This window comes from Dasypus novemcinctus, chromosome 9 (assembly GCF_030445035.2).
Source record: "Dasypus novemcinctus isolate mDasNov1 chromosome 9, mDasNov1.1.hap2, whole genome shotgun sequence".
NCBI classification, from domain to species: domain Eukaryota; kingdom Metazoa; phylum Chordata; class Mammalia; order Cingulata; family Dasypodidae; genus Dasypus; species Dasypus novemcinctus.
This window is the reverse complement of record NC_080681.1, coordinates 119,265,928-119,285,976: the sequence shown is the minus strand read 5'-3', so window position 1 is coordinate 119,285,976 and position 20,049 is coordinate 119,265,928. Positions and strand designations below refer to the sequence as shown.

The following is a 20,049-nucleotide window of genomic DNA, read 5'->3' as shown; positions in this document are numbered from 1 at the left end:
ATGCAGAGATGGGTAGATGGGTGGCTGGATGGACTGATGGACTCATCTAGTCATTCCCCTGTCAGCAATTATTCATTGAGGATCTATTGTGCAGAAGGCATTATTCTAGCAGTTAGGGATAGAAAAATGAACAAGATGTACAAAGTCCTTACCTTCATGGAGATTATATTCTAAAGAGGGAGTCGGATCCTCTCTCCCAACATTTGCAGATCAGAAGGAGGAAGAGGATCCAGACAAGAAAACAAATAGATACAATCATCTCTGGTAGTGATAAGTCTTAAGAAGAAAAGAAAAGTGACACAGAGTCCTGGGGGGTTGCTATTTAGCAGAGGCTTGTTGGGGGGAGACTTCCTTGGCACTGGAATTTGAAAGCTTTGAATGAAGCGAGGGAGCAAGCCATGCCACCAGCCGAGGAGCAAACAGGGACGAGGAGGAGGCTGGTGCAGCAAGACTGGCGTGGGCCGGAGGAGAGTGGGAGGCATGCGGTGGGGACGGCAGTCGTTCCCAGGCTGCTGTTCGGCTTTGGTTTCCTCTGGGTTAACTGTGAAGCTGATGGTGGGTTTTGAGGAGCAGAGGGGTGGGATCTGACGTACGTTTAAGTTGTGTTAAAAATAGAACCTAGGGAAGAAAAGCAGAGACAGGAGACGAGTAAGGAGGCTAAATACAATAATACAGGCAAGAGATGGTGGCGGTTGGGACCAGGCAGGGAGAAGAACAAAGTGGGGAACTAACAGGGATTCAGACTCTAGTTGGAAGGTAGGGCCTCCAGAACTTGCTGATGGGGTAGGAGAACTTAGAAATGGATGGGATGTGGGGAGGATCACAAGAAAGGGTTGGATGTGGAGGAGAAGCACTTATAGATGGATTGGATGTGGACTAGGAGAAAAAAGAAGAGTCAAGGGTGACTCCAGGGAAGTACACTTGAGCAACTGGAAGGAATGCGTTACCATCTGTTGAGATGGAAAATACTGGGAGAAGAGCAGATTTTAGAGGGACTGACCTGGGGAGTTCACTGGGGGCACATTAAGTTTGAGATGTCTCTCTTTTTCTTTTTCAAAGATTTATTTTATTTATTTCTCTTCCCTCCCCACCCCCCCGCCCTTGTCTGCTCACTGTGTCCATTTGCTGTGTGTTATTCTGTGTCCACTTGCATTCTTGTTATGTGGCACCAGGAAACTGTGTCACTTTTTTTGTTGCGTCATCTTGCTGCGTCAGCTCTCCCTGTGTGCAGCGCCGCTCCTGGGTGGGCTGTGCTTTTTTCATGTGGGATGGCTCTCCTTGCAGGGCACACTCCCTGCACATGGGGGGCCCCTACATGGGGGATACCCCTGCGTGGCACAGCACTCCTTGTGCATGGCAGCACTGCGCGTGGGCCAGGTTACCACACGGGTCAGGAGGCCCTGGGTGTCGAACCCTGAACCCTCCATATGGTAGGCGGCCGCTCTATCAGCTGAGCCACAACCGCTTCCCTGAGATATCTCTTAAATATCCAAGAGTTTGGAATTCAAGATGAGGTCAGGGCTGATCATTTAAATTTGAGAGTTATCAATATAGAGATGGGATTTAAAGTCAAGACACCAAGCAAGCGAATAGGGACAGAAAAGAGATGAGACCTAAGGCTTTAGCTCTAGGGCCCTCCAACATTTGGAGATCAGGAGGAGGAAGAGAATCCAACAAAGGCTACTAAAAAGGAGCAGCTGGCAATGTCAGAAGAAATCAGGAGACGGTAAAGTACTAGAAGCCAAGTGTGTCAGGGAATAAGGAAGGATCAACTGTCAGATGCTATGAGGCCAGAAAACCATTGGATTTAACAATATGAAGGTCAATGGTGACCTTGAAATGTTTCAGAGGAACGGTGACCATAATCTCTGGCTGGCTGGCTGGCTGGCTGGAGAGCTGACTTAATACAGCTAATTGCAGCCTTCTCGTGCCTCTAATAGCAATTAGGCAAATGCTGCCTGACCCCCTGCATGCCAGGACCAAACACCATCTAGGCCAATCTTCTCCAAGCTCCCAGCTTTTAGGATCCAGCTCAGAAGTGCTGGTGTGACCCATGCTTACAGCAAGATTAGAATCTTGGCATCTCTTGATTTGATTATTCTTTTAATTACCCGTAATGCTCTCAGTTGAATTTTTTCTCTTTTAAGGGTTGAGAAGGGAAAGAAAGGGAAGCAAATGAGAGAAGAAACTAGCTGCAGGATACTGAATTTACTCAGTTTCGTATTTCCACTTGCCAAACTGTTGCTCTGCCAAGTCTCCTTCCTTTCTGGGAGAGCATATTTGCGGAGCCAGCCACCTCTGCAAGTGGGCATCCCTGGTGACGCTCTGCTTTAAAGTCAAGCGGGGAAAGGTTTGACATGCGTTTGTGTAAGTTGTGGCTGGAGAGTTAGAGCCTTGCTATAAAGTGGTATTTATCTTTTCATGCGTCTGCTTGGCTGTCGGTATCGCTCACTGGGCGAGCACGGAAGCGGGAGCGCAGCCATTCCGCCTGCCTGGCATGACCCTTGATTTGGGGGACGGGTGGTAAGAAAGGCCTGTCTCCAACAAAGCAGTCTCTCCCTTCTCCCAGTTACGGAAAGCAGGTTGCCTAGGAGCGCGAGGCTTCCTCAGACCAGGCTTCCTTCCAGGCTGTGCTGGAGACTGCACCTCTGGGCTCACGAGAGCCAAGGGTTGTATTTTCCGGAATTTGGTGAACCTCCCATTGGAAGCTTGACATTGATGATGGTGATAGAAATTGGCAGCCACCACGAATCGGGGCTCCAGAGCTGCTGGTTAAAAATTTACCAGCACACCAGGGAAGGGGGCCTCTGGGGTCGCTGGGAAGAGCCGTCTAAGGAATGTTCTGCTTTCCTGGAAGGGAAGAGATTTCAGCCGCAAAAACAAGATGCTCAGGAAGCTGCAGTCCCCCGCAGATTTCACCGTTGACACCCCCTGCTTCGTGCTCCGCCCGGCAGCAGTGTAATGGGGGAGATGTCCCTCCTGCCAATGTGAAGATTAAAAGCAGTGGTTTCCTGAGGAGAGGAAGGAGGAGGAAAGCAAAACAAGCTGAGGGGGGGTGGTCCTAACAGCCATTAGGACCGCACCCCGTTAGGGCGCCACAGAGGCAAGAAACAATAAACGAGGAGCCAGCTTTATGGAGTTGTCAGCATTGTCAGTTCCCCGTTCCCCATCTGATTGGCACAATCACTGCCTCTGTTGTCACCTGTCCAATTTCCGACCCTGTGGTAGCTGAGTTTATTACACGCACAAATACAGTGAGTAGCCGGGATAGCATTGGTGATAGCGGCTGCTGCAGGCTGGTATTGGTGCAAGCCGGGGAGGGGCTCAGGCAGGTGATTAAACATGGCTGGGGCAATAGAGCAGAGAAACAACTGGGAGGACACACCTTATGTCCTACCACACAGGTAGGAGCTGGAGCTTCCAACCATGACTTCCCTTTGTAGGGGCAGGAAGCAGACACCGAGTAGTAGAGCAGTTAAGGTGGGAGAGGGGAGGGCACTGGAGGCAGATGGCCTGAGTTCAAGTCTGGCACTTCCACTTACAAGCTCTGTAACTGGAGCACGTTTCTTGCCTTTTCTGTGTATTTTAGTGTGTCCATCTATAAAATGAAGTAATAATGATGAAGATGGTGATGATGATGACAATAGTACCAAAAAGAATAACATTTGTAAGGAACGCCGAGTAATCTAAGCAAAGCACTTAGAACAAGGACTTAGTAAACGTTAGCCTTTTTGCAGCTAGGCATGCTTAGGTTTGGAAAAACCATATCTTACCATTTAAGATACTGCCAAGCCATTTGCTCTGAAGAGTAAATAAGCCTTCAGGCAAGTTGAAACCAACCTGTATTAGTCAGACGTCATTCAGGTGCCCGTGAGAAGAACTCAGAGCAAACTGCTTAAGAATGAAAGAATGGGAAGGGAAGAAAAAGCAATAGATACTGGCTCCAGTGATTGAAAATGAAAATCCTCGGGAAACAGACTTGGCACAAAGGATAGGGCGTCCGTCCACCACATGGGAGGTCCACGGTTCAAACCCCGGGCCTCCTTGACCCGTGCGGAGCTGGCCCATGCGCAGCGCTGATGAGTGCAAGGAGTGCCGTGCCACGCAGGGGTGTCCCCCGCGTAGGGGAGCCCCACGCGCAAGGAGTGTGCCCTGTAAGGAGAGCCACCCAGTGTGAAAGAAAGTGCAGCCTGCCCAGGAATGGCACCGCACACACGGAGAGCTGACACAACAAGATGACGCAACAACAACAAAAAACACAGATTCCTGTGCCACTGACAACAACAGAAGCAGACAAAGAAACAAGACGCAGCAAGTAGACACAGAGAACAGACAACCAGGGTGGGGGGAGGGGGGGAGGAAGGGGAGAGAAATGAATAAATCTTAAAAAAAATAAAATAAAATAAAATGAAAATCCTTCAGGAATCACTGGATCCAATGGTTGAAAGTACCAGGGTGGATCCATCAGGCTTGGCTGGATCCGGGAGTTCAAGCACTGTCATTACACACTCTTGTGCTTTCCTCCCCACCAGTGGCTCTGCTTCCCTTTGTGTCCTGGCCCCGTTCTATCCTACTGAGGAAGCGTGCCTTCACGTGGCTGGAGAAAATGGTCACAAGCACCATCCTTACACCTTGGGATTTCCAGGGAGCAGAAGCTCTGGAAAAAGGCCCCAGGAAGACCCTGGTTGGTCACCCTGGGTCACACGGTCATCCCTGAGCCAATCACAATTGGCAGAGGAATAGGATGCATCATAGACCTGAGCCACAGGCCAGTCCCTGGGTGAAAGGTTAAGGAGTGGGATCAACTCCACCCAACCCAGCCCACAAGAAGGGGAAGGGGTGGCTCTCCAAAAGGGGAGCATAGAACAGGCACACAACCCAGGCTCACCACCGGCCTCTGGAAGCTCTGACAGCTGGAGTTTAAGTCCTGGCTGCACTGCATCCTAGCTGGGCCACCTAGAACAACGTTATTTCTCCTCTTCGCGCTTCAGTTTCTTCATCTGTAATGTGGATAATGGTAGCACCTACTTCACACGACTGTCGAGGACACAAGGAGTCCATGCACGCAATCTGCTCAGAACAGTATTTGACACTTGAGGAATAAATGATCCATCAGTGCCGTAATTATATGACATTCTTCACAAATATCCTACAAGTACTTTCATTAATTCAAGAAATATTTTTGGGTCTGATACATGCCAGGCCCCAGGGGTAAAATAGTGAAGAGCGACATCTTGATGGACCCTATAGTGGAGTGTAAGAGCTAGACATTAAGCAAATGAATACACAATAGCTATTTAATTCGCGTGGGGCAGGAGTCCTTGTACAAAGGACTTGTACAAAGTGGCCAAGCAGGAAGACGAAAAGCCTGCATTGGAAGCCAAACCATCCCACAGATGTGGTGGCACCTTCCGCCGCTGCCACAGATTAGCTGTGTGCCTGAGGAGAAATCCCTTCCTCTCTACCAGTGTCTTCCCTCTAAAACTGAATGACAATTGCTGGTGGGTTCTAGCCCCAAGGCCCGTATCACCCCAGCCCTGGGCCCCCAGGGCTAGAGCAGGATTTCCCCCCTCGGCACTGCTGACATTTGGAGGCAGGACCGTCTCTGGGTGGAAGGATGCTGCTGGCTAGAGTCCCGTAGCGCTCTCCATCTGTGACATCCAAAAGTGTCTCCAGACATTGCCAGGTGCCCCTGGGGGACACCCTGCCTTGCTTGAGAACTGCAGCACTAGACATGACTAACCTCCGGGCTGGGACTGCCCTTGAGACAACCCCTCCCCTCCCCTGGGACTCAGTGTCCCTAGCCACCAAATGCACGGGCTGGCCCAGGAGGTGGGTGGCCACAGGCCTCCCCAGTGTGACCCTTATCTGGGTCGGCCTCAGGCGGTGAGCACCTGGGCTCGCAGAGCCTCGCTGACCTCCTCTGTGTAATGAATAATGGAGTAAATACCTACCATCTTGGGGCCGGTCTGAGAGTTAAATGAATTAATGTGTGTAAAGCACTTAGCGTGCTTCCTAGCCTATAGAAAATGCGCAATACAGAATACTTATTATAGCTTCATTTGCGATGATTACATATATTATGATGGAGAAGTCAGAGGAGATCATTTAAATTCAGTGCTTTGTAAACTGTTCGGTGCTACACACAAGGGCGAACAATTCTAAGATGTTATCAACATTACAAGTATCACTTGGCCCGCTTTCCCGAGAAAAACAGCCCCGTGTGATCTGTCAGTATCACAGTCCATGAGCATAAGGCGCTGCTAACTCTGGCTTCAGGATCCAAAACAGCCTGGATCTCTAACTGGAACCATCTTTCAGGAAGTGGACTCGCTGGCTCCAATAGACTTAAAGTCTCACTCTGAAAAATCCACACCACAGGAGGCTCCAGGAAGCGCAATTAGAACATACCTGCACGCCGAAGCTGTGTGTCTGTACACACGTGGAGACCCACCTCCACGGGAGAGACCTGCCTACGACACTCAGGTTCACGTGCGCCCTGATGCCATCACGGGCGTGGCAGTCACAGGCAAATGCTCCCCACGTGCAAGCCACCCTGTTACATTCCCGGCCTGCATTATAGAACTTCATGAAGGGGCTTCCGAATAGCCCCTTGCAGTACATGAGGAGAAGAAGCCTGGGGAAGGTGAACTCTTAGGCCAAGACTCGCAAGGCAAGTACTGGTGGAGCTGAACTTCAACCCTGCACTTGGCAGACATCAGAGCACTGCGGCTTTAGGATAGGTGCTGTCACATTCCCCAGGGGATTCAGGGAGTTAGCAGGGAAGGACGAGATGGGGAAAGTGAGGCGCCCCCTAAAATTCTGTGCTGCTGAAAATGGCAGCTGCAGCCACGCCCATGGCTCCAGGCACAGCTATGCGCGTTGTGTATGTTACTCTGCTCGGAGCTGGACCAGCCCTCTGAGAGGCCTGTGGCTGCCCGTTCAGTACAGGAAGAAAGCAGAGCTCTGCAGGGGCTTACGGGCTCGCTCCGGAAAATATCTGATGTCCTTACCAGAGATAGGATTTGAACCCAGACCGTCTGAGGCCAGAGTTATTCCAGTCATGTAACCCAGCAGTCATCTTAACTGTGCTCCTGAATTTTGTGGGTCAGGAATTGGACAGGGCTGGGGCAGCTGGTTTCTGCTCCGCCATGTCCAGGGCCTCCCTGGGAAGACTCGCCGGCTGGGCGCTGCACGGCTGGGTTGGAAGGCCCATCTCCAGAGGCCTCCCCACTCATCTGAGGAAGTGGGTTGGTTTAACTCAAAGGCCGACTCAGTTGGACCTATCAGAGCGTCTTCATGTGGTGTTGCATGTGAAGGAGGCTTTCTAGAGCATGGCAGGTGGGTTCCAAGAACATCCCAAGAAGGAGTTTTGCAAGAGAACCAAGTGGAAGCTAACCTTGGCCGTCACATGGCATCACATCGGGTGGACTTCATCGGTCACAGCAGGCACAAGCCCACCCAAATTCAAGGGCATGGGACAATTTATCCCAAGCTCTTTAGCACTGGGGATTGAAAGAACAGTAAGACAAATTCCTGCCCTTCAGTAGCTCCCAGTCTAGCGAGGTTAAAACAGTGATGTAAAAAAGAACTACAGGGCAGCATGACTTGTGCTCATGAGGCCTCTGTGAAGTGCCAGGAGCACTGAGTTCGTTCTCGGCGCGTGTGATAACTCCCCCCACAGCCTGATGATTCTTCCCCAAGAGCCAGCAATGTCGACTTCTGGGAGATACTCATGACCGATACCCCGCAAGATAGGCTCAGCCAGGTTAAGCTGAAAATTCCCAAGGATAAATTCTCCCATGATAAGCAGGGTGTTTCCAGTTGTACCTGAAAAACAGCAGAATGACTGGTCAGATAACTTCCCAGCAAACCACTTCCCAACCCTTGTCAAAACCAGTAGGTGCAGAAATTGGCAACAACAAATATCATCAGCATGTGAAAACGCCACTGGTCAAGGGAGAAAGAATTTCTTTTTTAAGGCTCTGAGGATAATTTGAGGCCCTTCAAGTCAAAAAAAAGACTGGAGGGCAGGAAAACAGCTTTTAGCTACCAACACCATGACCCTCTTTGCCATTTCACCTTGGTCCTTCCATTTGTTCATTTATTCCTAACTCCCGCAAATGTTTATGGAGTATCAGTTACATGCTAGACATTGTTCTAAACCCTGGGATACAGTGGAGAATAAAGCAGATCTGTTTCCCACCCTCAGGAACGTATAGTCCCATGGTCTACAATTAATTCAGGGCAATGCATGCTGGGTAAGGGAATTGACTGTGGCGTCAGATTACCTGGGTTTGAGTTCCTGCTCTACCACTTACTAACTGGAAGTCATTTAACCTCTTACTGGCCCCCTCTGAACTTGTTTCTTGGTGTTATATTGGGGATAGAAAGTGTCTTCTGCATATGGTTATTTAAATGAGATTTAGGTTTACAAATGTAGCTGCTGCTGCTGCTGCTGGCAGCTTCCTTTTCCCCTCTATACTCATTATAAGCCTCTCCAGGGCAGGGGCTCTTTCTCTGCTCTTCCTGTGTGTCTCTCAGGATGTGGCTTTGAGTTACCCATGGAGCTAGCACTCAGTAAATACCTGTTAAGTCATTAGGGCTGAATCTAGAATTTTGCTGCAATTCTGAAAGTCATTTAGAATAGTCCTGGCTAGAGTGCAGCCAGCAAAACTTCAAATTCTTCTAGGAAAAAAGAGTCCATTTGAAATCTCTGCAGGACACCTTAATGCATGCCAACCTTGGACTCAGATAGTTCTGAATTTGAATTAAAATTCCTCCTTTGTGCACTAGCAGCTCACTATGGGCACGTTGTGAATCTCTCTCAGCCTCAGTTTTCTTAGTCTGTGGGAAGGAGACTAGCCCCATCTGAGGGCTGTTAGGATGTGAAATGATGCATAGAAAGCACCTTGCTTGCAGTCAGGCACGCAGTTGGCTTTGAATAAGGGCGACCGTTGCAGACTTAATAATCCCATCAGTCCAGAGCTTCAGATACGGGGGTAAAAGAGCTTGTACAAAGTGAAACGCGCGGACTCTCAGGGTCAGGATAATGATAAAGCACTTAGAGTTCAGCTCCTTGGAGCGTCCATCCATCAAACAGCGCTCTTCCAAAATCCTCCCTTATTCTCTCAGCACACAGGGCAGGCAAGTAAGAATGACTACAAAAAGAAAGGTAATGATGGAACATTTTTAAAAGTTAATTGAGGGAAGTGGATGTGGCTCAAGCAATTGGGCTCCCGTCTACCATATAGGAGGTCCAGGGTTCGATACCCAGGGTCTCCTGGTGAAGGCAAGCTGGCCTGTGTGGTGAGCTGGCCCATGCAGAGTGCTGGCCCCACACAAGAGTACTGCCCCACCCAGGAGTGCTGTCCCATGCAGAAGTGCTGGCCCAGCAAGATGACACAACAACAACGACAAAAAGAGACACAGAGGAGAGATAATAAGAGATACAGCAGACCAGGGAGCTGAGGTGGCACAAGAGAATGATTGCCTCTCTCCCACTCTGGAAGGTCCCAGGATCAATTCCCAGAGTCACCTAATGAGAATACACGCAGACACAGAAGAGCACACAGCAAAAGGACACAGAGAGCAGACAATGGAGGGAGGGAGGAGAAATAAATTTTTTTAAAAAGAAAGAATTTAGTTAAAAAAATTTAATTGAGGGAAGGAGATGTGGCTCAAGCAGTTGGGCTCCTGCCTATCACATGGGAGGTCCCAGGTTTGGTTCCTGGTGCCTCCTAAAGAAGATGAACAAGACAGTGAGCTGATGTGACAGGCTGGTGCAGCAAGCTGACACAAGATTACACAGTAGGATGATGCAGTGAGATGACACAACCAAGAGACATAGCAAGGAAACAATGAGAGACACAACAAACAGGGAGCAGAGGTGCCTCAAGTGATTAGGTACCTCATTCTCAAATGAGAGGCCCCAGGTTCAGTTCCTGGTACCTCCTAAAAAGAAGATGGACAGACAACAAGTGCAAACAATGAGAAGCAGAGAGAAATAAACAAATCTTAAAAAAAATAAATTAATTGAACACCTCTAACTTCCAGGCACTGTTCTAAGAACTTTCATGGGATCATTTCATTGAGTTCTTATAACAACCTTGTGATGTAGGTATTGTTATCAATGCCCTTTTACAGATGAGGAAACTGAGGCATGGAACACTGAGATTTGTCAAAGGTCACTCCAGGGAATTGGATGTGGCTCAAGTGATAAGGCCTCTGCCTACCATATGGGAGGACCCAAGTTTGATCGTTGGGACCTCCTGGTGAAAAGAGAAGAGAAAGGGTGCCTGCGTGGTGAGCCAGTGCCCATATAGTGAGCCCGTGCCCAAGCAAGCGAGTCACGCAGCAAGATGATAAAGCAACGAAAGAGAGACGAATGGGAGAGTCAAGATGAAGCGCAGCAGAGATCAGGAACTGAGGTGGCACAATTGACAGGGGCCTCTCTCCACATCAGAGGTCCCCAGGATCGAATCCCTCTGAATCCTAGAGGAGAAAGATAAGAAGACAAAAAGAGAGAGAGAGAGAGAGAAGTAGATACAGACGATCACACAGCGAATGGACACAGCAAAAACAGCGGGGGGGAGGAGGTGGGAGAAAAAAGAAATAAATCTTTTTTTGAAAAAAAAAAAGGTCGCTCCATGAGTAAGTGCCTTACCCACTTATTGGTAACTGGAGCTGAGGTTCTTCACCTTCCTTGTCTTAATTTTTTGAAGGAGGTACTGGGGATTGAATCCAGGGCCTCGTACTTGGGAAGCAGGCGCTCAACCACTGGGCTACACCCTCTCCCCTTCACCTTCCTTGTGGGGCGGCACAGGCCTCTGATGAAAGCAGAGCCCCTCTCCCCAGGAGAGTGAGCACAGCACGCAGTGCTCCTGGAGCACCTTCTCCCAAGCCCTGCCTTCTCCAAAGTTGAAATCCTGAGTTACGGCCAAAGAGGAAACCGTTTTTACCAGTCCTTCCTCCCTCCCTCCCCACGCCCCCTCCCCATAGAATCTGGTATAATCCACTGTTACTTACGATTTCAAAGGATTCAAAACCACCCCCCACCCCTGCTTCCAGGGCCTGCCCATCCCCATACACTCACAGATAAGAGCTTGCCCTTAAGAATCAGAAAAGAATTTCCTAAGAGAGGCAGTTAGGAGGCCTGCTTACACTCTGAGATAAAATTCTGACATTATCTTTCCGTCCTAGTGCCTGCTTGGCTACCCCACAGTAACCTGGTGAGGGCGGTGTTATTGTCCCCATTTCACAGATAAAGAAACTGAGGCTGAAAAAGATGACATCCCTTGCCCAGTATCTCACAGCTTGTAAATGGTGAAGCTCAAAGAGCATCTGAGATTAAAAAAAAAAATTCCCTCTCCACTGTGCCAAGGATTTGACGAAAATCAGCATTTACTTCTATGCGTGTAGCAGGGGGACAGGCCGGATGACTTTGGTCCGACTATACGTCTGGTCAAGTCCTCCAAATTAAGGCCTGCTGTCCCTGTCGTCCTAGGAGCCCAGGCCGGTGGTGTCTTTGAAAGTCATTTAGAGCAGGGCTTCGTCAGCTTCACGTGCATCGCGGTCGTCTGGGGATCCTAGACACAGGACTGGGTGGCTCCAGGTGCTCCAGGTAAGGCTGCCCCGGTCCACACCGGGCGCAACCACGAGCTAGACCTTCCGTCTGTGGGTTTTCATAACTGAGGAGGTGCCGCCTGAGGGATGGGGGGAGACGTGTGTCTCAGCGCCCCCCCCCCCCCGGCTATGGAGACTTGACCGCCAGCTGAGCGCCAGCACCGGTGAGCGCCAAAGCTGTGCTCAGAGGGAGACAGGCGGGCGGGAAAAGAGGACTTTACTGTCTGTGGGAAAATGCCTGGGAGGGAGCTATTATCCATCGGAACCAAGTCATTAGGGGACCCTTTCTCTGCAAAACGTTTTAAAAGGAAATCAAGAATCAACACAGAGAACATTACCTCCAAGTTCTCCTTCATTAACCTGGAAATGAGATTATCACTGCTTTCTTGCTTCCATTAACCCAGGAGTCCCACGTGGGGAAGGGTGCCCCCCACCAGCCCTCTCCCATCACCTGCCTCTCCCCACTCAGCTTCTTTCCAGAGTCTCCAAGGCGCCAGTGCTTTCTGCCTCAGGACCTTTGCACCTGCTGAGCCCACTGCCAAGAACACTCTTCCCCCTCCCCTCTGGCTGGCTGGCTCTTATGCTCATTTGGGGTCTTCCTTAAGTGTCCCACTTCCCCAGATAAGTATTCCCTGATTCCCCACGTCTAAACCAGATTCTGACAGTGTACCCTTTATTTCCTTCATAAAAAACGGTCGTTACATATTTATGCACGTGCCGATTTGCTGAATGCCTGTCTTTTGCACTGAAATGGAGCAGGCACTAAGTCTCTTTTCTTCACAGCCCTAGCCCTTTGGCCCCGTTTTTCGCCATAGCAGGTGATCAAGGATCCTCTCTCAAAAACCCCCTCCCCCAGCCATTCTTCACTGCCTGAGGGGGGGTGTGCGGTTTTGTGTGTGTGTGTGTGTGGTTTCTCAGCATTGGCACTATGGACATTTGGGGCCAGGTCACCCTTTGTGGCGGGGACCGTCCAGTGTGCTGGGTGTTAGCAGCCTCCCTGCCCTCTCCTACAAGGTGCCTGTAACACCACCCCCAGGACAGCAGATAGTCTCCCGACATTGCCAAATGTCCCTGGGGGCAGAATCACCCCTGGTTGAAATCCACTGATTACAGATACCTAATTTCTTACTTTACTTACGAAATACATAAATAAGCTCTGGGAGGGCAGACACTTGTCTGTCTTGTTCACTGCTGTATTTCCAACACTTAGAACGATGCCTGGCTCCGAGCAGGTGCTCATAAATACCCGCCGAATGAATGACTAAATGAAGCCCATCTGCCTCCTCCCAGCATGGTTGTGAGGATTAAATGAGATGAACTATTTCTTTCCGGCACTTAGGGTAGAATTTGGCATTAGTAGATGACCAATAAATGCTAATTCCGCCTTCCTCCCCTCTTAGCCTCTTTTCCTCCCCTCTTGCCCTGAACTGCCAAGGACGTCTTTATTATTTTACGCCCCCATAAACCACCTGTTTTAAAAAATGCTTCCCTAAACTATTAAGTAATAGCCTTTCCTCCCTGTGCAATGGCACAAAGACATGGCTAGCATTCCCAGGAGGAACCTGCGGCACCGCGCAGTACGAATACCAGGATGCCAGTAATTCCAGAATTCCTTGCGATGTTATCCACATGAGAACCAATCAGAACAGCTAGTAGCATTGCCGCTGGGCTGATGGAATTTCAGCCCCAAACAAAGAAGCATGCCATTTTAGTTTGTCTGTCTGTGCAGGGTTATCAGCGGGTAAAAGAATGACTTCCATTAAACCGTTTTCAAATTCTTGAGAAAGAGCTCGCAGTCCTCCTCCACAATTACCCACCCCCTCAAGACTACCACAAGGAACCCGAGTTTGGGAACTGTCGTCCTGGTGGTAGTGTTTCTCATACTGTCCTAGGGAAGCAGCAGGAAGCATTTTTCAGGGTGCATCTGCTTGATCACTTCCCTTCCCTGCTCCCAGTAATGAGGTTTCGGGCCTAATTAGAATGAAATGTGTTGTTTCCCCTCCTTCTCTGTCTCCATAATGATCTTTATCATTAGGATGGATTAATTTCTTGGGCTCCTCTCTCTCATTATGATTTCATTGTGGTGTGTGGGGGTTGGGGGGGCGGGATCTGTTTGCTCTGCAGATGGGAATAGTTAAAGGGACCTAGATAACATTGAGAATAAATAAAAAAGGAGAAAGAGGGAAAAGTGACAAGGACCGAAAGTGGCACAAAACCAACCTCTCCCTGGACACCTCTCTCCATGATAACAGAGAACAGATCACTGCTCAGCAGCATTTGTCCTTCCTCACTACTGTTGCTTGAATGAGAAAGGGAAATTAACCCACCTGGGAGGCTCCTGCGATTTCCAGCATGGCCACCTGGTGGACAAGGCACCTGGGCAAGGCTTTCACAGGCTTCCAGCCCCAGAGGCTCCAACCACACAAGTCTCCACCTCCGCTTGCCCTTGCTTCTCCTTTGAGTCTCCAGCACATTCTCCCCTCCCCTGCTGGCACTTCTTTCAACATGCCTTCAGGCATTTCCAGCCCTGGGATCCCAAGACTGGCGAGTCTCCAGGCCCCGACAGAAACTCGTACCCACTAGGCAACAGCTCCCCATTCCCTCGCCTCCCAGCCCCTGGTATCCACTATTCTGCTTTGTGTCTCTATGGATTTGCGTATTCTCGGTATTTCATATAATGGAAATTTTACAATATGTGTCCTTTCGTGCCTGGCTTATTTCACTCAACATGATGTCTTCAAGGTTCATCCATGTTGTACCGTGTATCAGAACGTCATTTCTTTTTTTTTTTTTTAAGATTTATTTTTTATTTCTTTCTCTTCCCTTCCCCGCCCCCCAGTTGTCTGCTCTCTGTGTCCATTCACTGTGTGTTCTTCTGCATCCGCTTGTATTCTTGTCAGCAGCACCCGGAATCTGTGTCTCTTTTTTGTTGTGTCATCTTGCTGCGTCAGCTCTCCATGTGCGTGGCGCCACTCCTGGGCAGGCTGCGCATTTTTCGCCCTGGGCAGCTCTCCTTACAGGGCACACTCCTTGTGCATGGGGCTCCCCTACACGAGGGACACCCCTGCGTGGCACAGCACTTCTTGCACACATCAGCACTGTGTATGGGCCAGCTCACCACACAGGTCAGGAGGCCCTGGGTTTGAACCTTGGACCTCCCATGTGGTAGGCGGACGCCCTATCTGTTGGGCCAAATCTGCTTCCCTTTATGTCTTTTTATTGATAATATTCCATTGTACTGGGGTACCACACTTTGGTTACCTGTTCATCTCTTGATGGACATTTCCATTGTTTCTACCTTTTGGCTATTGTGAATAATGCTGCTGTGAGCATTGGTGTACAAATACCTGTTCAAGTTCTCTGCTTTCACTTCTTTGGGGCATATTTATCTAGAAGTAGAATAGCTGCATTATGTGGTAATTCTATGTTTAACTTTCTGACAACTGCCAAACTGTTTCCACAGAAGCTGCATCATTTTACTTTCCTGCTAACAATATATGAGGGTTCCTATTTCTCTGCATCCTTGCCAACATTTATTTTCTGGTGGTTTTTATTTTTGTTTTTTTAATAATAGTCATCCTAGTGGTATCTCATAGTTTGGATGATGTTGAGCATCTTTTTGTGTGCTTGTTGGCCATTTGTATATCTTTTTTGGAGAAATGGCTATCAAGTCACTTGGGTTGTTTGTCTTTTTGTTGTTGCGTTGTAGGAGTTCTTTACATATTCTGGATACTAAACCCTTCTCAGATATATGGTTTCCAAATATTTCCTCCCATTCTAGGGATTGTTTTTCTAGGGGTTGTTTTTACCCAGAATGTTTCTGAGTAATGTCCTTTGATGCACAAACGTTTTTAAATTTGAGGGAGTCCATTTTATCTATTTTTGTCTTTTGTTGACTGTCCTTTTGGTGGAAATTTTAAATTTCCATTGCCTAATACAAGATCCTGAAGATATTTTCTTATATTTTCTTGTAAGAGTTGTCTAGGATTAGCACTTATATTTAGGTCATTGATTCATTTTGAATTATTTCCATATATGGTGAGAGGGAGGGCTCCAAATTCATTCTTTTGCATGTGGATTTCCCATTGCAAAATTTGTTGAAGAGACTCAACAGCATTTGTTGAAGAGACTCTTCTTTCCTCATTAAATGGACTTGATACCTTTATAAAAAATCAACTGGCCATAGATGTATGGAGTTTATTTCTGAACTCTCAACTCTTTTCCATTGGTCTGTAGGTCTATCCTTATGCCAGGACTACACTCTTAACTACTGTAGCTGTGTAGTAAGTTTTGAAATCAGGAACTGTAAGTCCTCCAACTTTGTTCTTCTTTTTCAAGATTGTATTGGCTAATCTGGGTCCCGTGCAATTCCACATGAATTTGAGGATGGGCTTTCCCATTTTGATAAAATAAGGCTGCTGGAATAATGATGGGGATTGCATTCAATTTGTAGATTGCTTGTGGTAGTATTATTATCTTAGCAATATTAAACCATCCCATGAACATGGGATGAGTTTCCATATACTTAGATTTTCTTTAATTTCTTTCAACGTCTTATAGTATTCAGTGTACAAGTCTTTTACCTAATTGGTTAAATTTGTTCCAAGGTTATTCTTTTAGGTGCTATTGAAAGTGGAACTTCTTTCCTTAATTTCCTTTTCAGATTGCTAATACTGGTATATAGAAGCACAACTGATTTTTGCATGTTTCTCTTGTACCCTGTGACTTGGCTGAATTAATTTCTCAGCTCTAGTGGCTTTGTTGCATATTCTTTGGGATTTTCTACATATGGAATCATGTCATCTGCAAAGAAGGATAGCTCAACTTCTTTTCCAATTTAGATACCTTTTCTTATTTCCTTCTCTTGCCTGATTGCTCTGGTTAGAACTTCCAGTTCAATGTCCTATAACAGTGGAGAGAGCAGGCATCCTTGTCTTGTTCCTGACCTCAGGAGGAAATCTTTCACTCTTTCACCACTGAGTGTGATGTTTGCTGTGAGTTTTTCACAAGTGTCCTTTATCTTGTTGAGAGGGTTCTGTTCTACTCCTCATTTTCTGAGTGTTTTTATTATGGAAAGATCTTAGATTTTGTCAAATGCCTTTTCTGTATCAATTGAGGTGATCATGTGGTTTTCTTTTCCTTCATTCTATTAAGATGGTGTATCACACTGATTGATTTTCTTATGTTGACCCACTCTTGCATTCTAGAATAAATCCTACTTGGTCATGGTGTATAATCCTTTTAATATGATATTGGATTCAGTTTGCCAATATTTTGTTGAGAATTTTTACATCTATATTCATAAGGGATGTTGGTCTGTAGTTTTTGCGTGTGTGCTGCCTTTATCTTGCTTTGATATTAGAACAGTCCTGGCCTCCTAGAATGAATCAGGAAGTGATCCCTCCTCTTCCATTTTTTGGAAGAATTTGAGAAAAAGCAATGTTAATTCTTCTCTAAATATTTGGTGGAATTCAGCAGTGAAGCAGTCTGGTCCTGGACTTTTCTTTGAAATATATATTGATTAGATCAGGTATTTTTAAAAGATTGGTGAACCCTAAATTCCATCACAATAGGAACCTCTGAAGGGAGAGGCAAGCAGACAATGGTGTATAGTTGCTTGGGCTCGCAGATGTTTTTTTCATGGTTACACTTCATAACTTACATGTATTTATTTAAGAAAGAACATGGCTTTGGAAATAGGCATGCGCGGGTTTAAATCCCAGCTCTGCTGTTATGAACCTCATGACCTTGGGCTCTGAGTGACCCTGTCTGTTAGTGGGAATGATTTGAGCTCACTCTCTGGATGGCTGTAAGGATTATAGATGACGTGGCGAGAGCGTTTAGCACAAGGCCTGACACTAGCATCAGTGCTGGAAAAAGGCAGTGGCTATTAGGTTGTTAAGTGGTGACCAGTTAGGTGGGTGCTGAGTGAAGAACTGACCCCGGGACCATGCCCTATGGCAGCACCTACTGGACAAAGCCTGAGCTGGGTGTGTCCCCGGGGAATGGGGGAGTCCCACAGAGGTGCAGCTTGCAGGGCACCCTCCAAAGCTCGGAGTGCCGGGAGCCAGCACGGACACAGGCAGGGCCGCAGAGAAGCCGTGCAAGCCGTGCCTCTTGAGGGAGGAGGGGCCAGCGGGGATGTCGAGGAAGAAGCTCCCCGGGGCCCGAAGGCAGCAGAAAGGGGACAGGTTGGGGACCCTGGAGCGTGCTGGGTCAGGGAAGCAAGCTCAGGATTGAGGTAGAGGATGAAGGCAAAGCGTGGGCTGGAGGGCTGTTTAAACGGGGCCTCCCCGTCACCGTCACCGAGCCTCAGGACTGGAGCCCCCGGCGGGCAGCGTGCAGAGTGTCTGCTGCAGCCACCCCAGAGGCCCTCTGCAGCCGTTCCCCTCCGTGCCAGGGGCTTCCTGGGTCCCTCTTGAAACAGGTCGGGAAGTGCCAGGGAGGTAACGCCTCGGTAGCGACCCTCAGGCCCGGGAGTTGGGGGATTAGTACCCAGGTTCTTCACCCTTCCAGTTCTGAGGCATGTTTGACAGCTTCTCAGAGGGTCCCCAGAGGCTGCACCCCAGTTGTCACAGCAGTAATCCACTCGTTGGTCCACCCTATCTCACTTCTTCACTCTCCCACATGCTTCCCACGCCCAAATCCCAGATAAACTCCTCGCACTCACATCCTTGTGTCGGGGTCTGCTTGGGGGAGGAACCCAATCTGAGACAGCTTCCAGGCCTGGGGTGGTCTGGAGTGTACTGACAGAATAGAGCTGCCCTTTGGGGGATAGCTCTGATTTGGGGGACGCCTGTCCCTGCACCCTTCCTTCCTTTTTTAAGGAGTGCCCAGGTTTCTCTTATACCAGGAGTCAGCAAATTAGGGCCACAAGCCAAGACTGGTTTTTACATTTTCAAATGGTGAGAAAAAATCAAAAGAGTAATTGTTCATGATACGTGAAAATAATGTGAAATGCACATTTCAGTGTCCTTAAATAAAGTTTTCTTGAAACACAGCCCAGTTCGTTCATTCCGTGTTGTCTGTGGCTGCTATGGTGCTACGAAGGCAGAACTGAGTACTTGCAGCAGAGGCTCTCTGGGCCCCAGCCCCAAAATATCTGGCTCTTTACAGGGGAAACTTTGTCAACCCCTGTCTTTCATGATAAAATGTGGCAACTACCAGACTATTGTGGTAGTAACATCAATGAAAAGAAATACCTTGTAAGTGAGAGCCGACGTTGGCCTCTTATCGACAGTTGTGATGGGGTTGTATGTGATCTCCCAGCCTGGAAGAATTAGGTGGAAGCCCAAACATCAGAGTCCCAATCCAGTCTGAGAAGCCTCAGGAATCCACAGGGGCACTTCTCAGAACTTGCCTAATAATCACCTTTCATTTTCCAGCTCTGCAAGTCTGAGTTTGGAATGCTCCAGGAACTGGCTGATCTGAGCAATTGAAATTTCTCCTTAATGGAAGATTGAGCAAGAAGTCCTTACTGTATCACTCTGGGGATAGAATTTGAGTTCTGTGTGAAGCCCCTTTTCCTGACATATGAAGTTCAACTTTGCCTGTGTCACTGGATCTTTCTCCATTGCCTGAGTGTAGCACATGGCCCCAGCCCCCACTAGCAGGACAATGTTTGTGTCACAGAAAGTGTAAGACAAAGACAGTGAATCTCCTAAAACATGATACTTCCTAAAAGTGAAAAAAATTTTAAATTGCTAATATCAAATTTAAATCTTTTTGCCTTCTGCCTATCTTCTAAAAGATACGTCGAAGGGTATTTTTAAAAGCATCTTCCAGGTCAGGGCTCTTGAACGAGGAGGTTGTATTTGGAGTCATCTTGGGGGCTTTTTCAATCAAAAATTTCCAGACCCCACATGAGTCACCAATGAGTCTCCAGTGAGGCCCAGGAATCTGTATTTTAACAAGCTTCCTAGTTCTTCTGCAAGCGGCAAATTAAAATCCACTGGTTTACACTTGGGGGTGTGTGTGTATTTACATAGGAAATATATATTTACATGGGAAAATGTCCATGGAATACTGCTGAATTTTTAATTTTTTTAAATTTAATTTAAAAACTTTTTTTTAAAAGCAAAATAGCATGTTTTATACTGATGGCTGGGAAATCTATAATACATGTTTCTCTTAAGAGGAAGAAAAAACAAGTATTAGCAAGGGCAGTGGGATTTTTATGGACAAATTATACTTTTGTCTTTCTACTTTCTGCCTTGTTTGAATATTATTCAGTGAGCAGATACTACTACTGAAATGAGAAAACAATCTCTTTCCCTGGTTGCTGTGGGGGGTGGCATGAGCAGCCTGGGGGCATGACCGGGAGTGACTGGGAGAGGTGAGGAGAGTCTGACATGCAGGGCCCCCTCCCCCACCTGCTGCCTTTGGCCTCTGACTTCCCTCTGATCTGTCCAGACACCAAGAAGC

At 47.9% G+C, this 20,049-nt stretch overlaps 1 protein-coding gene across 2 annotated transcripts in view; it reads left to right on the top strand.

The window, feature by feature from the left end:
* The window catches only part of KAZN (kazrin, periplakin interacting protein), a 1,179,259-nt gene that overhangs the window by 946,293 nt on the left and 212,917 nt on the right, over positions 1-20,049 (top strand). The window lies entirely within an intron of this gene.